Source organism: Coregonus clupeaformis, unplaced genomic scaffold (genome assembly GCF_020615455.1).
Source record: "Coregonus clupeaformis isolate EN_2021a unplaced genomic scaffold, ASM2061545v1 scaf1730, whole genome shotgun sequence".
Lineage (NCBI taxonomy): Eukaryota > Metazoa > Chordata > Actinopteri > Salmoniformes > Salmonidae > Coregonus > Coregonus clupeaformis.
Genome location: NW_025535184.1, coordinates 93,634 through 99,524, shown reverse-complemented (window position 1 = coordinate 99,524; position 5,891 = coordinate 93,634).

Sequence of the window (5,891 nt, the reverse complement as noted above, 5' to 3'; positions counted from 1 at the left end):
AGTTTGGTTAAGGATAGAGTTAAGATCACATTTTAATAAGATGAATTCTAGAAATGGGCGTGGTTTATGACTTTGTTTGTGGCAACTAGTGACGACCAGGCACTACTCCCATATAAGTGTTTTTTTTCCCCCAATGTTGCCGGGATGTCACGTGTCCTACTTTTACATATACATTCCTAACAACCTAATTCGATCAAATAAGGCAGAAGCCAGATTTTGGGCCCAGTTATCCCTCTCGCTTCGCCTCTTCCTCGCTGTTTGATAGGAAATGACCGGTATAAGAAATATGGTGGAAACTAGCCCATGCCTCCACCAATCCAATGCTCTTAGATTTGTGGGTTGTAGTGAACGATTGAACATTTCAGGTAAAATGAGATATTCGAGGGATGCACCCAAATCAATCCGAGGTTTAGACTAAATTAATAAAATATTTGGTTTAGTGTTAATCTATGTAGAATAATTATTGCCGGGCCAACAGACAAATCTAGCCTGTCCCCCTCCACCCTCCCGGAGTCCCCAGGTTGACCGTCTACCGGTACTTTCACTGCTGGGTCTAGTCGACTGCAGGAAAACACCGGGCAGAGTGGAACTGAGAGGGAGAAGAGGAACATGGATATTTGATTTAATTAAGTATGAAGCATGGTGTGTGGATTAGACTAGGAGTCTGCTTCTGTAACAATTCATTGATTCATTATACACTGCTCAAAAAAATAAAGGGAACACTATAATAACACATCCTAGATCTGAATGAATGAAATAATCTTATGAAATACTTTTTTCTTTACATAGTTGAATGTGCTGACAACAAAATCACACAAAAAGTATCAATGGAAATCAAATGTATCAACCCATGGAGGTCTGGATTTGGAGTCACCCTCAAAATTAAAGTGGAAAACCACACTGATCCAACTTTGATGTAATGTCTTTAAAACAAGTCAAAATGAGGCTCAGTAGTGTGTGTGGCCTCCACGTGCCTGTATGACCTCCCTACAACGCCTGGGCATGCTCCTGATGAGGTGGCGGATAGTCTCCTGAGGGATCTCCTCCCAGACCTGGACTAAAGCATCCGCCAACTCCTGGACAGTCTGTGGTGCAACGTGGCGTTGGTGGATGGAGCGAGACATGATGTCCCAGATGTGCTCAATTGGATTCCAGGTCTGGGGAAAGGGCGGGCCAGTCCATAGCATCAATGCCTTCCTCTTGCAGGAACTGCTGACACACTCCAGCCACATGAGGTCTAGCATTGTCTTGCATTAGGAGGAACCCAGGGGGCCAACCGCACCAGCATATGGTCTCACAAGGGGTCTGAGGATCTCATCTCGGTACCTAATGGCAGTCAGGCTACCTCTGGCGAGCACATGGAGGGCTGTGCGGCCCCCCAAAGAAATGCCACCCCACACCATGACTGACCCACCGCCAAACCGGTCATGCTGGAAGATGTTGCAGGCAGCAGAACGTTCTCCACGGCGTCTCCAGACTCTGTCACGTCTGTCACATGTGCTCAGTGTGAACCTGCTTTCATCTGTGAAGAGCACAGGGCGCCAGTGGCGAATTTGCCAATCTTGGTGTTCACTGGCAAATGCCAAACGTCCTGCACGGTGTTGGGCTGTAAGCACAACCCCCCACCTGTGGACGTCGGGCCCTCATACCACCCTCATGGAGTCTGTTTCTGACCGTTTGAGCAGACACATGCACATTTGTGGCCTGCTGGAGGTCATTTTGCAGGGCTCTGTTTGTGCTCCTCCTGCTCCTCCTTGCACAAAGGCGGAGGTAGCGGTCCTGCTGCTGGGTTGTTGCCCTCCTACGGCCTCCTCCACGTCTCCTGATGTACTGGCCTGTCTCCTGGTAGCGCCTCCATGCTCTGGACACTACGCTGACAGACACAGCAAACCTTCTTCTTGCCACAGCTCGCATTGATGTGCCATCCTGGATGAGCTGCACTACCTGAGCCACTTGTGTGGGTTGTAGACTCCGTCTCATGCTACCACTAGAGTGAAAGCACAGCCAGCATTCAAAAGTGACCAAAACATCAGCCAGGAAGCATAGGAACTGAGAAGTGGTCTGTGGTCACCACCTGCAAAACCAGTCCTTTATTGGGGGTGTCTTGCTAATTGCCTATAATTTCCACCTGTTGTCTATTCCATTTGCACAACAGCATGTGAAATGTATTGTCAATCAGTGTTGCTTCCTAAGTGGACAGTTTGATTTCAAAGAAGTGTGATTGACTTGGAGTTACATTGTGTTGTTTAAGTGTTCCCTTTATTTTTTGAGCAGTTTTGATGAAAATATCTGGTCGTTCCACCCAATTTTGAGAAGTGTAATCTTGGTCATCAACTTTGGATTTCACCTAATTTTAACATTCTGTCATAAAGAGCTCGTGTACAACTTCATTAAAAAATGTTTTCCCATCTCGAGGTTAAATAAAATAGAAATGATATAGTAAGTGCCTATGTGCCAAATAAAGTAACAGGGTTGACATTAACAGCAGACGACTGAAAACAACAAAACCAGTACATTACATTGGAAAAATAGTCCTTTAAATCAGCCACAAATTTGCTTATAACCGGGGTAATGGAAGCTAGTTTTGTGCAACAAGGACTGGCAATTGAATGCAAGCTTCACAAAAAAATGTAATTGTTAAAAAATGTCTACCATATCAATTTAAGGATAAAAGGGTTTACTTGCTCAGTTTTCCACCACAAAAACACCAGAAAATTGGCAAAAGATTAGAACCAGCTCACCTGCTTTTACTCTATGATTTAACTATTTGATGTTCAATGTTACTTTTGCAAAAAGAATGTAAGGAACAGTTTCACCATATTTAAACAAGGGTTGACCTTAAAATGCCCTCCTGTAGCTCAGTTGGTAGAGCATGGTGCTTGCAATGCCAGGGTTGTGGGTTCGATTCCCACGGGGGGCCAGTATGAAAAATGTATGCACTCACTAACTGTAAGTCGCTCTGGATAAGAGCGTCTGCTAAATGACTAAAATGTAATGTAAAATGAGGGACAGACGTAAATGAATCACATGAAATAAATAATCTTCAGAAATGACTGTCAAAGTAACCAAATAACTAGGGCTTTACATGCACACACATAATTTAATATTAAACTGATTATGGCAGTTGGCCGAGTATGGCATTAGTCATGTAAACACCTCACTCTGGTTATCTTAATTGGTGCAAGCTCATAACCAAAGTAAGCATACGCCTTTAAAAACAACTGGTTTTCAGAGCAATGTTTACAATTATTAGGACATGTAAATGCTTCAATCAGAGTTACAGCGGTGTATTTAATCTGTACATGTGCAACACAAGCAGCCCATGCTAACTTATTTTGCGTCAAGTGCAGTGAATTCGGACAAACTGAAAGTATGCAGCTTAGAAATAGTTTTCACATACAAACTTTATTTGTCCGAACTCAGAATTAAATATGCTTCTCAAAAATAACATGGTAGCTGTGGTAGAACATTTATTTTGATTGCCAATATTCGGCATTCATCAAAGTCCCATTAGGTAGCCTGATTTCAGATGTGTCCATGTAAACAGGATTATTGAGAAATTGTTCCTCTTTCATAGTATGTCAACGTTTAAATCAAACTCTCTTATATTAATTGACTATTCATAATAATCATATTATTCTGCGCATGTAACCGTACTCAATGATGGTAAAACTTGGAGAAATTATTGTATTAGGTGGGTTAAAATCTTTCTAAAAGTTACACAGGGTTGACGGAGGGACTTGTCAAAATGCAGAATTATTTTTTAATTTAGCAAGTCTTTATTCATATAAAAATCGGATCAATCGAATTCTCCATGTGTTCTGTTTTAATGGGCACTTTATTTAATATAACAGAGATTTTATAATAATAATAATAATAATTGCCATTTAGCAGACGCTTTTATCCAAAGCGAATTACAGTCATGTGTGCATACATTTTTACGTATGGGTGGTCCCGGGATCGAACCCACTACCCTAGCGTTACAAGCGCCATGCTCTACCAATTGAGCTACAGAGGACCACATTTAAAATGTTATATTGGTGCACAATTTCTACTGAACAAATATAAAAGGGACGTAAAAGACATTCATTTCATGGAACGACCCATCTGTTTATGGGCCCATGTTTGCAAAACCTAACAATTCAATGTCTTTGTTTCACAGGGGACAGCCCCTAATAGTTGCTCTCTCAGTGGGAGGAGCTTATCATCTGGGGAGCCTCAACAACATCATGATGCTCACAAGACAGAGAAAAGTCTATCCGGATCAGAACACCTCAAGAAACACCAGCAGAGAGAGGTATAGGAAAGAAACTTGATCATTGCTGCTCTCAGTGTGGGAATAGTTTCAATGCATCTAAAACCTTAAAATCTCATCAGAGAATTCATACGGGGAGAGGCCTTACCCCTTCTTTGATTGTGGGAAATGCTTCAATCAATCAGGAACCCTGACTACACACCAGCACATACACACAGAAGAGAAGCCTTATAGCTGTGATCAGTGTGGGAAGAGCTTTAATAATTCAGGAGCCCTGATTAGACACCAACGCATACACACAGGAGAGAAGCCCCCTTATAGCTGTGATCAGTGTGGGAAGAGCTTCAGTCAATCAGGATCCCTGATTATACACCAACGCATACACACAGGAGAGAAGCCTTACAGCTGTGATCAGTGTGGGAAGAGTTAGTTTTGCTCAAGATTTCACCCTGACTACACACCAGCTCACACACTGGAGAGAAACCTTACTCCTGTCTATGTGGAAAGAGCTTTGCTCATTCAGGGTCACTGGAAAATCACCAGAAAGAACAAACATGTCATCCTTTATCTCCCTCCTCTCCGGCACCGGTTCCATATCCCTAAATAATGTTTCAATAGAAAACATTGTGAAGAGTCATCCATCTCCCATTCTCTAACAGTATACTAAGTCTGAATACCATGATAACCTGTGTAGCATAATGTCAAGCTCTGGATCCATATCGATCATTCGTCTCGGAGTAGGAGTGCTGTGTTTGTTGTGGGGTGGGGGTGTTCAGAGCTGTATCTTATTTCATTAACTCCTGTTATCCATTAATTACTTGTATCATGTATAATAATGTTTCAACAGTACGAGTTGTGTATTCTTGTATTCAATAGATCAATAAATTAGATCCATTATCTGCTTAACAACGTCTGCTTATCACATTACAGTGGCTTCAAAGTATTCACCCCCCTTGGCATGCTTCCTATTTTGTTGCCTTACAACCTGGTATTAAAATTGATTTTGGGGGTGTTTGTATCATTTGATTTACACAACATGCCTACCACTTTGAAGATGCAAAATATGTTTTATTGTGAAACAAACAAGACAAACTGAAAACTTGGAGTTTTCATAACTATTCACCCCCAATGTCAATACTTTGTATAGCCACCTTTTGCAGCAATTACAGCTGCAAGTATCTTTGGGTATGTCTCTATAAGCTTGGCACATCTAGCCACTGGGATTTTTGCCCATTCTTCAAGGCAAAACTGCTCCAGCTCCTTCAAGTTGGATGGGTTCCGCTGGTGTACAGAAATCTTTAAGTCATACCACAGATTCTCAATTGGATTGAGGTCTAGGCCATTCCAAGACATTTAAATGTTTCCCCTTAAACCACTCAAGTGTTGCTTTAACAGTATGCTTAGGGTCATTGTCCTGCTGGAAGGTGAACCTCTGTTCAGTCTCAAATCTCTGGAAGACTGAAACATGCTTCTTGGGGTAATAAGAGCTGTTGGGTTTGCGCCCAGACATAGCGTTTTCCTTCATAGCCAAATAGGTCAATTTTAGTCTCATCTGACCAGAGTACCTTCTTCCATATGTTTGGGGAGTCTCTCACATGCCTTTTTGGCGAACACCAAACTTGTTTGCTTATTCTTT